This window comes from Tympanuchus pallidicinctus, unplaced genomic scaffold (assembly GCF_026119805.1).
Source record: "Tympanuchus pallidicinctus isolate F22 unplaced genomic scaffold, pur_lepc_1.0 scaffold1, whole genome shotgun sequence".
NCBI lineage: Eukaryota > Metazoa > Chordata > Aves > Galliformes > Phasianidae > Tympanuchus > Tympanuchus pallidicinctus.
Genome location: NW_026294618.1, coordinates 90,078,645 through 90,090,637, shown reverse-complemented (window position 1 = coordinate 90,090,637; position 11,993 = coordinate 90,078,645).

Sequence of the window (11,993 nt, the reverse complement as noted above, 5' to 3'; positions counted from 1 at the left end):
AGAGGGGCCCAGGAAAATTTCCCTGACACACTCCCGCTGTGACACCAAAGCAATTGAAGAAGGCCTGTCATTTGGTTGTCAACCTTTGACCTCAACCAGACATATTTTGAAATGATGTGAAAAGAATTGCTGTGCTGTACCGCTGGCTCCTTACAGCTTTGCATGTCTGTCCTTGATGTCAGTCAAAAGTAGTTAACTGGCACCCATGGAGTCTTAAAAAAAAAAAGCTCCTTTAAAATATCAGTAATGACTTCTGTTAGCAAGACTAGCTCTTGTCAAGTAATGACTTTACGACATAAGGTATTGTTTATCTAGGCATCGTTCTCTTACTTGCATTTTAATGAGTCTAATTAATAATAAGTTAGAAGTCCTCAGCTATTTCTTCACAGCTGGACCATATGCACTAATTACACTGAGTGTGCAAACTTAGACTAATCCCTTCGTCAAAAGAAATATTTTAATTTAAAAAACCTCAATGTACTTTTTTTTCACCTGATTACTTTAAAGACGTAATCTTTCCATTCCAGCAAATTTGCACAGAATCAAAGTAAACCTGGGAGTGGAGAAATTCCATATTTTATAATTTTTTTTCCTGGTAGACTTCATTCTTAAAATAATTGAGGGAAAGAGCAGAGTGGTGTCAGGTTCATTTTTGATGTGCGTTAGGTTCCATAAAGATAAGAGATAATAACTTTTAATTTGAAGGATAATCACTAGTTTCTAGGAAAAGATCCTTCCTGAATAGAAATATAAAGGGTAACTAAGCCTTGGTGCAGACAAGCAGGGGTTGTTTCTATTGTCTAAATACAACAGAATGTATAACATCAATCAAACAACTGCCTAAAAGTGATATTATTGGTTCCAGTATAACAATAATAATATCAATATTGGATCAAGTATTACCATTTGAAATTACCAAGGGTGTTTTCCCATAAATATGCATATTTGTCAATTAATGAAATATTTGCTTTTATAGTAATTCCTTATTTTCATCTCATAAGGCAAGTCGATTGATTGATTGATTAGTGTTTGCTTCTTTTTTTTCATCAAGAAAAAGGCCCTTCAGTACTTTTACTGTTGTTTAATAGTCCGTTTAAGTACATAACTCTCCATAGATTGCAATAGGGCATTTTTGGGGCTACAGATAAGAATGATAGTTAACTTCCCACTGATTCTGTGTCTGTATTAGATAATTAAGAACATTGATATCAAAATATGAGCGATATAAATTCAGTAACTAAGAAGAGGATGTTGAAAAAATTCTGATATCAAAATCCCGCTAGCAGATGTGAAAATGTTTAGTCATCAGATGTTCATACAGTTTTAAACTTCCTATGAGTTCAAACTCAAATTTGTCTATCTGTCTTCACATCAGAAGCAGAAGTCAAACGAGTCCCATAAAATATGGAGCTCCCCAAGTCTAGCTGACAAGATCACTATTGCTCAATTATGTTGTTTTCAAACAACAAAATCTTGACAGAATTAAAGTTTCATTCAGCTTTTTATGTTAGCCAGTTAAATATGTTAAATTCATACCCTTAAGCAGTGAAAATAATTGGATTCTTGTTGTTGGATTGAGAGGTAGATTTTGGCACTTTCAATTTGTGTTCTTCCAATCAATTTCCCATTAACAGCAACCTCAACATATGATTGGCTTAATTCTTAGCAGATATGCTGTGCCTGAGCCCAGGTCCTCTACTCTTTATAAGTTACAGTGCTACATATGGTTAGCTGAAATGTCCATAAGTATCCATCATTAGCATGTGGACTTCTGTGGAAGAAATTGAATGAATAAACTAGAATGAGCAAATGTTGCTAGAGGGAGGAGAAAGTTTGATTATAAAGTAGCATTGCCATATATACACACTGTAAATATATTTTCCACAACAAAACATGATGTTAAGTAGTTAGCTCAGCCTGAGTGCATTTATAGAACTTGTGAGGCCTTTCATCAAAGGAAAAATTGACCTCAGGACACAAAATTTGGGTTACCAGACAGAGACCTAGTTTCATCCTGGAAGCTAACTGATGATGAACAGAAAGCAGTTATTTGCAGAATTTCCTATGCTCACAGGCCAGTCAGGGACCACATCTCTAATATTCACATATTGATCTGAGGAATAGGAAAGGTTTATTTTATTTTATTTTATTTGTTTCTTTGTTTGTTTGTTTACTGAGAAAAGCACAAAGCTTACGCAAGTATTTTCTTATGTTAAGGTGTTTCCTCTGTGTGTCAAAGGCCAGTGGAATGAAGAGGTGAAACCAGGTGGATGTAAGTTGAGACCTTTTCCTCATCACCCACTCCAGCATTATTTTTGCCAAAATATTTTACTATATTTTATCTAGAATCATTTTAGCTATTTCTGAGGACTTCAGGAATTCTAACATATCTTCTGGGATGCTGTTAGGATGTCTAAAAAGTTTTGCCAATAACTTTCTTTGCTGATGTGCTCAGTTTACATTTTTCATTTCTTATTTTCATTCCATTAGCCCTTGCTGTACTTCACTGTACATTTCTATAATTCTTCATTCCTTCTGGCTCATCCAAGCTACATATCATTGCAAACTAGTAGCTCATTCTCCCCTGTTTGTTGTTTAGCCAAGCTTTCACTACGTATCTTTATACTTTTCAAGCATTGCTTCAATGAAGTGCTATTAACCTTTCAAGTATTGACTCTGGAAACATAATAGTTCTTTCATAATTAATTACTCCATGTGTAATAGTTTGCATGAAAAATTAATAATGATAGTTTATCTTCTTTACAGAAAAACAGTTGAATGAAATTAAGAAGATCTTTTACAAAACTATGACAAGCACTGTTGCCATTTGGAACAGAGGGAACCTTTCCAGAAATATAATTCATTGAGTTTGAGGTTTCTATTCTATGCTGTTCACTTGGAAATATGAATCTATTGATTACTTGTATAATTTGTAGCATTTCCCTATGTCTCAGCAGATGAACAGAGTTGTTACTCCAGACAATCTCCCCTCAGTTAAACACTTATGACCTAATCCTCAGTGCTTCTTTCTATGCATCAAAAGACTCTGCCTTCTTTGGACAGGAAGTTCTCATATGCACAGACTTCACCACTCCAGTGTGATTCTGGCATAGTCTCATCTGTGACCCACATCTGCAAAAGATGCTCAGCATGAAACAGCGTCTAAGAGATTATTAGCAGAGTAGAGAGGCTTCACCAGAAGCCAAAGGAGTAGTTCTCTTGGCTCTGTGCTCTGTTTTCTGATGGCAATTGCATATTTCATAAAAGGATTTTTCTCTTCCTCATAGGTTTATGTTCAGCTTTTTTCTTAAGCAGGTGAATGTTTTGGTTTAGGTCCTGCCCATCCACAGGCATCCTTGATGTCAAGGTGAACTCTGGAGTCAAAGTTTGACAGCACCACTGAACCAGATTGCACTGAGGAATAAACAGAGGAAAGGCAGCAGAAAGGATCCTGAGAGGAAGTCCCTTTCTTTCCTTTGCTGAAGAACAGCTGCCAACTATGGTAATTTAGGGTTTGATCCAAAGCTCATGGAAATCAGCCTCCTTTCATTTTTGGTGGTTATTAGCTGCAGCAGCATTGCCCCTGAACACCCTGGACCTCCAGTTGTGAATCACGGCATGAAAGAAAAAGAGGACGACTATACCTAAATTACCTCCTCTATACTTAATTTATACTGATGCTAAAGTTTGTTCTCTCAGGACCTTCCAATTATAGACACAAAATTCTGTTTCCTTTGGAAAGCTGAGAATCTTTTCTCTCCAGAATGTTAGAGTTCCATTTTATAACCTTGATATATTGTCCATCCTAACATTGTTATTTAATTAAATCAGGGTTCCAGAGCAGTGCATTTCTGAGGTGCTAATACTAAGTTTGTTGAAGAAGAGGACATTGGTTTGCCTTTTTAAAGGCAGAGCATCAGTGTAAGATTCACATTTTAAATATAATACTAATTATGAACACAGAAGTTACTTCTAAAAAGTCTTCTACTCTTTGCTTCTCATAAGATAGATCTAGATAATTCAAGTGCAATCACAATTTTCACAATTATTGTTAGCTATGATTAATGTATTAATCTAACCATGTGGAATTAGCATTTTAGTTTCAATATTGCATCTACTGTCGTATTACCTTTCTGGCTTAGAACTTTGAAAGTTTTGGAACTGTTCTGGGGAAATTATAGAATGCTTTTGGTTGGAAGAAACCTTAAAGGTCTAAGTGCCAACTCCCTTGCCATCAGCAGGGCAACTCCCACTAGACCAGGTTGCTCAAAGCCTCATTCAATCTGACCTTGAACACTTCCATGCTTGGGGCACCCACAGCTTCTCTGGGCAACATGTCCCAGTGCCTCATCAACGTCATCATGAAGAATTTCTTCTTTATATCTAGTCTAAATCTACCATCTAGTTTAAAGCCATTACCCTTGATATACTTGCCCAAATTTAATTCTGTCAGGGCTTTAGCTTTCCTAACCCGACCCTTGGCTGCTCAGATAATTTCTCTGTATTCCACTCAGGCTATTTGTTCTTGCTTCCACTCTCTGTAAGCCTCCTTTTTGTATATGAGATTTTCCAGGAGCTTCTTGTTCATCCATGCAGGACTCCTGATGTTTTTGCCTGACTTCCTTGTTGTTGGAACATTGCTCCTGAGCTTGAAGGAGGCTATCCTTGAATATTAATCAGCTTTCTTGGGCCCCTCTTCCTGCCAGGACTTTATCCCATGTTATTTACCAAGCAGATCCCTGAATTGGCCTCTGTCTTCTCTCCTGAAGTCCAATTTACTGAGCTTGCTGTGCAACTTCCTTGCTGCCTAAGGATCTTGAACTTCACCATTTCACGGTCACTGTATCCAAGTCTGCCCTTGAGCTTCACATTCCTCTCAAGCCCCTCCTTGTTGGTGAGAATATATAGAGGCAAGTTGTTTTGTGTTTTTTTTTAAGGGAGCTATTTGATGTTGATCAGATCTTTTAAATGATAGAAGTGTTCCCAAAGGAAATGGATTAGTAAGAAGAGGGTAGATGAGGCAGTCAAAAGCACAGACTGCAATTTACCACATGGTCTGTGTAATTTATCACACAAGCGTCTTTGACACATACGTGCTAAGTGCATATCCTGCAAGTTTGATTGTGCTGCTGTTATCTACTCACTTAAGATTTTACCCAGTCTTCTTCCAAAGCTGAAAAAAATGTTAAGTAGCAGAGAGTTTGCAACTGCTTAGTCTATAGAGCACAGTGTACTTATGAAAATATTCAAAGCAGCAATTCATTTAGATGCTGAAAATTAGACCCGGACTTAGACATGAAGGTACAAGAAAGAATAGCATTTTAAGAACCTGATGCAGGTTAGTTAGAAAACACTTTGTGCACCTCTACACACTCTACATGCAGTACTGAACAGAGGTGTCTGTGCTAGTTAACACATAGAGATGTATTTTTTGCAGTCTGCAGATAACTGCATGGATATTAATGAGATTCAGTCATTCGTGCTAGAGGCAACATTTCTCCTAGATCATCTTATTTGTTCCATATTTTTATCTCCTGCTGCATCAAAAGGGTTTAGTTTGCTGGAGTTTCTTTAAAAGTTACATTGTGAAAACAGAGCAGGCATCATGCTGTGTTCACCCGATAAAGTTTTTGCACCATCAGTAATTCCTACAAGGCTTTGTGCTCTTATGAAAACACTGAAACAGAATCAGTATTTTAATAGAATGAGCTTATTGATTAAATTGAAACACATCTATACTATCAACTCTTTTTCAGCTGTGACTATATATTCAATGCAGGTCCTTCAACAAATGAGTGTTACCAATAAGGAGTGAACAGTCACCATTTCTTAATTACATTTTAAATTATAGACGGAAAGTGCTGTACATGTTATTAAGACAACAGTGCTAAAATAACAGAATAAATACAAGTTTAAGGGTAAATTTTTACTGGTAATATAATTTAGAAAAGGAGTCATATCTTGCTATCAATACCATTAGATAGCATAACATTTTCATTATCTAAGTTTTGATGAAAGGGATATTCAAGACAGATCAAAATAACATAGCTTAAAAACACATGGTTTAAATTTCTTTAAATCCATAGTAAGCAGTGTTGACAAATAGAGGATGACTCCCCAAAACAATGGTACACATTATCTCAGCTAAATGAGTGATGAAAATGTAACGAAACACTGTTTTGAGATACGTATGTAGGGAGATATAGGCCAGCAATGACAGTTTCTGATGAAGTCACCCCTCTTACTACCCCAAATTGTTACTTAAGAAGCCTATTCGAGTTGTCAGAGGAAGCTTGTGACATTCTGCAAGTTTAATCATGTTCAATTCATTAACACAATTAGACCTGTAAACAAATTTATCGACACAGCCAGAATTACTTAGAAACAGAACAAGGTCATAGATTATGGGAACTTTTTCTCCATCTCTATAAGTCAGCCATGATTCCCTGGAAAAATACATCAGCCAGTCATTTGGGAATATATTTTTCATATATTTTCTCTAAATCTGTATTTGTATTTCAGCAGAAAGGCTTAATTGCATCCTATTATTAAAAGCATCCTGCAAACAAAGACCTTAATATGCATTACTGTCACACACTTGAGATTGATTCCTTTGCTAAATTTATTTACCAATCTATTACCAAGATACAGCTTAGGTCCAGAGTTTGATCAAAATCAGAAATCCCACAAAATTTCTGGAGAACCTCTCTGAGAGCTGCCATTTTGTTCTGAGCATGTGTACAGGAGTACTAGGAGTAAATCAGTGAAGTGATTAGCAATTCAAGGAGAAACGTACAGGGGAGATCTCACAGGAGAAAATCCTTCATAGAAATCCTATTCCACATTAACCACAGCACCTCCCTTTTTGTGATCCACTTCCTACACCCTCGAGTCACTAGAAATTTCTGTAAGGTTAAAACATTCTTTGTGAAAGTGTTTTCATGCTATTGTGTTGCTCAACAACCTGACTCCACTAAAGCAGGATTGCCATCAAATGCCTGTGATTGTTTTCACAGGCCCACTGCAATAAGGGAGCCAAGCAAATGGAAGGAAATGGTATGAATTGTTTTGGGCAATTTTTCCCCAGTTTGCATTGATTTCTCTTTCTCTCTACCTTTACCGTTAGAAGACCTAAGTAAAAGAAATAAAGGGAAAATTATATCTTTACTTTCCTCAGTGCATGAGAAACTTGTGTGAATGGTCCCCTCTAATTACAGGGGCTTGGGAAAAATCTCATTGCAAATTTGTGTAGAACCAGGAGGCTCCTAAGGACAGCTAAGCAGTCCTAGTTTTGTAACTGATAGATATTGTAAGACTAAAGGCTGCATGTATATTGGTCCTTTTCTTTTTCTTTCTTTACTTCATTTTTATAAGCACAACTCTGTTCCCTTTGTTCACTGGACACAAAAGAGCTCCAGATAAAGTAGGAAGTTTCACAGCAATTTACTTTTAATACAGAAATATTGGTCAGCTAAGAACTTGTTAAAATTCACGGCTATTAGGAAATCTACTTAGAGTGAAGCTCAGAAACTGCTTGACCTATTTTCCAAGGAGGTTTTGTAGTTCCAGGGGCAAAGCAACAAACAAAACCAAAACACTGGAAGAGTCTACACTGTTTGTCACTAATTTACAACAGGCAATAAACGGGATCATCACTGTTCCTTTGTTAGGCTTTATGAACAGTTAGACAGGCCTGGATTCTATCTAACGGAAGGCAGTAGTCCACAGCTCCATGTCATCTGCCTCACAGATTTATTTCCTTGGAAATAAATTTGATTGGAATAGTCAGTTTCCAGTAGATCTCAACACAGATGTCTACAGAACTGCATGTGGCTTTCCATCTCCGTTGCATCCTTCATAGAATGTATAAATTCTGTGTGTGATTTCTTACCACAACTGGCTAATAGTCTCTGGCACTAACACAATTTAGCATCACTTTCCAGAGTCTTTAACTCTCATTATTACCTTACAGAATGAGAAGAGTTCAAGGTACTTTTGGGTCAGGACTGGTAAGGTGTAAAAAACTCCTGTCTTTAATTAGGCTAAGGTGATCTTATGAATTTTCAGGTATCTGAACATGGGTGAGAGGCAATTTGGAAAACTGACTTGTTTCCTGCCTTCTTCTGAATGTATGGAAAACAGCAAAATAAAATACACTTACCCTGATAACACTGCAATAGTCAAATGCATATGTAGCTTTTGCCACATTTATAATATATTAGTACAGAGATGTTTCTAATAATATGGCTCAACTGTTGGATCTACCCTAACTGTACTATTAAAAACCATATATACTGTACATTCACTATTATGCAAGCAATTCATAGAGCATCTAAAGGTCTTTAATAGCTATCATAAAAATTAATAATAAAATATGTAAAGAATAAACTACCATGAAAACAGAGGAAAATGATGACCTGTATATTTTAGATGATGTACCCTGCATGTATGTTATGGTGCTACTTCCATTCAGTTAATGTTTTGTTAAAAAGATGCATGTAAGTGTTAAATAACCTGATGGGTTAATGCATTAGCTTTTCACATTACAGGACCAAAGTTAAATTTGATTTTGGTTCTATATCATTGTGTTTCGGAGGACCACCCCTTCTTAATTAATTTTGCAAACAGCAAAACTACAATAGAGTTTGGTATAATTAATCAGAATTAATCTTCCTACACAGAAAGAATCCAGGAAAAGTATGTTTTTGGCTATAAGAGGGACTGCAACAGAGAAGCTAAAATGTAATTCTATCTGACCTACTGCATCTTTAATGTTATTAAGCAAATAAAGTTAATCAACTAAGTTGATGCTGAGTGTTATTCAGAAGCCAGTAATGAACTGACAATAAATAGTGCATAGTTTAATGTTATGTTGGTGATGAGCTGATGGTTGGGCTAGATGATCTTAGTGGCCTTTCCAACACTAAAGATTCTATGATTCTAATAACAGGTAGTCTTTTTTATCATTAACCAAGAGACTAGGAAATGTGATTATTTGTAATAACATACACATGTGACTTCACAGCATCATGAAGAGATACCAGGCCAACTTTGGGCTATTTATGCAGCACTTATGTGTGGACTTGTTTGTCCATTCCAGGAAGCAAAGGTGTACTGCATACAATTTGACACTGGACTGAGCTCAGTCAGATGCACCTGTGTGGTGAAAACCTCTGCAGCAATTTCTTAAACAAGGTTAAATACACCAAGATAAACCAGCATAGTATCCATATGCTTAACTTATTTCTTTAAAACAAAAATGAAAAGCACAGAAAGCTGGAGAAGGTTTACATTCAGAAATAAACAAAAGCTTTCAGTCTGCAACTAAGCTTTTCCCTGTCCTACACCAATACTTTCTTTGCATTAGTTTTTGACATCAGTCTTTCAGTGTATTACAGCAGTAAGTCATTGTGGATTTACTATTGCCATAGCAGTAGTAGAAGACTTGATGTATGAGAGACACAAGTTCTGCTCCTGGCTTCCTAAAGCCTCTACTTGCTTACAGGATAAGAAATGTATCAGTGTGGAGTTTAAATCAGCAGAGTGGCTGAGACTGACTCAAATGCACAGAAGCTGATTGATGAAGCATGATGCATCCCTTAATTAAGCAGAAGCTACTAATAAAAATGAACTTACTGGATGATTTGTGTGATTCTTGCAAGGCGGCCATATGTGCTGCACACTGGTAGTGGGAAAGGGTGGTATGCAGCTGATGATGGGAACTACAGAAGAGGAAAGTTGTTAAGAGAGGCAGTTTGGGCACTGTCACTATTTCAGGGCAGTCTGTAATTAATGTCCTTCTCACTTATCCTTGTCTCTGTGAGAAGCTGTCCTCTCCTCCCTCTCTGCATCCTTTCAGCATTAGTGCTTGCCATCAATGCTGCTCCCACACCAGTATCTAGTTTTAGTTCTTTAGCTGTGATTGCAGCATTTGGGGGAGATAAAACTCCTTGAATCTGCACATCTGTTCCCTTTTCTCTGAGCTATAAATGTGCTTGTCTCAGCAAACCTTCACATCAGCCAGAGTCCAGCTCTCCCTGTGCTCATCTCACTGCAGCGTCCTGGGTGGGGAGCTGGAGCAGGAGAGAGAATGTGAGAATGGGATCAGGAGGAGGCTCCTGGAAGTCACTCTCTGTGCCATGGGCAGGCGACCAGCTGCAGTTGCTTTACCTAAGCATGCAGTTCACCTCTTGAAGACCCAAATTAGTTTGAAGATGATTACACAACCTCATCAGGAGAGCAGAGAAGTATTACCAACTAAGTAACAGGAAATACGTTAGGATGTTATGAAAGTGTGGGAACATTCTTTCGCTTACTGTGCATCGTTCTCAAGATATCCTGCTGTAAACCAATGATATGAGAATACAATGTAAAGGAAGAAGGGATGTGTGATGTTTGTATCCCCAGTGTCTCCGCTCTGTATGTCTGAGAACTGAGACATTACTTCCAGATGTGTATTCTTTCATCTGTCTGAAGAAAATTGATTTTTATCTAATTTGAGGAATATGATGTCTTCATACAAATAAGCATTTTCTGGTTTTGGTATTTTTTTAATTCAACTTTTTCAGTCAACTTTAATTAAAATCAACCTGAATATGGCTAGGAAAGAGTTCTGTAGGAAAGGAGCATGAATTTAGCTTAAAACAACAAACCTAAACCTTAGAAAATAATCAAGCCTCTCAAAATTAACATAACAAGAATGCTGTCCATAATGCATGTGATGTAGTCCATTTGTGCTTCTCAGCACAGTTGTAAATATGGGCTAGAGTATTCAGTTGCAGATGCCTTTTTTGAAAGAGATGAAGAGAGAAAACAAATGACTGGAAGTCAAAATGAGAGGAAAATGACAACATTTTGTTTGCTTGGTTGAACAAAAAGAAGGAAATCATACAAACAATCTCCATATTTGTAAAAGGTACCTGGTAAAAAAGAAAGGAATAAACTTTTCTCCATGCTCTTTGACAGTAGAACAAAATAATAATAATAAAATTGCAAGCTTAAATTGAAGCAATGGTGATTCAGACTTAAACATTTGGAAAAACTTTCAAAGAATAAGGATAGTTAAACACTGGAATGGATTGCCTCGGGATGTTTTGGAATCTCCATGATTGGAGTTTTATAAGAACAGGTTAGACAAACATCTGTCAGGAATGATTTAGGTATAGTTGATCTTGCCTTGGGGTGGGGGGATGAACTAGACGACCTCTAAAGGTTCCTTTCAGCCCTCTTTCTATAAAAAAATGTGTTCAGTGATTACATATCGAATTGAGCTTGGCACCTTTTAGTAAACCTCATTGTTTCTGCTTTTCTGTTGTTCACTTTGCAGCCATGCTGCAGAACCCAGGTTTCAACAAGAATCTTAAAAAACTGTCTGATGCCAAATAGTGCTCTGGTTCTTTTACAGTGTTACATTTAATTAGGGTTCCTAATTAATCTTCTCTGTGTATTACACTATATCCAGCCATCAATGTTAATAAAATCTTTGCTTAGTTTAAAGACTCTGAAAGTTTTCATTTGGAAAGTGAGACCATCTGGCCCCTCTACCTCACTAGGATTAGATTCTGGGTAAAGTGTACTCCATCTGTTTCTGAGATTCATGTACATATTACACAGGAGTGCGTGTTGGGGCAAGGCTAAGCAGGGGTTTCATTGCCAAGATAGCTGAAATACAGTCAGATCTGTCTAGAGGATCTCTTTGATACTCTCAAGGCAAAGAGAAAAACCCTTTTCAAAATGTTCTCAGCATCTTTTCAGAGCAGGAGTGCTTATTGTTTCTCACTGTGTGAGGTGAAGTTTTCCACTGAGGTATATAGTTGAAAATTTTAATGTTTTTAAATGTCGAAATGGTAATCTGTTTCATACTGTGTTTCTCCTAAAGGATTCTTCAGCCTGCCCTGGTATTGCTGAGATGCCTCTGACAAATGTGAAATAAAGGGACTGTGACGCAGATAGAGAGTTTGTCAGTGCAGAACAGGCCCACCTATTGAAACAGT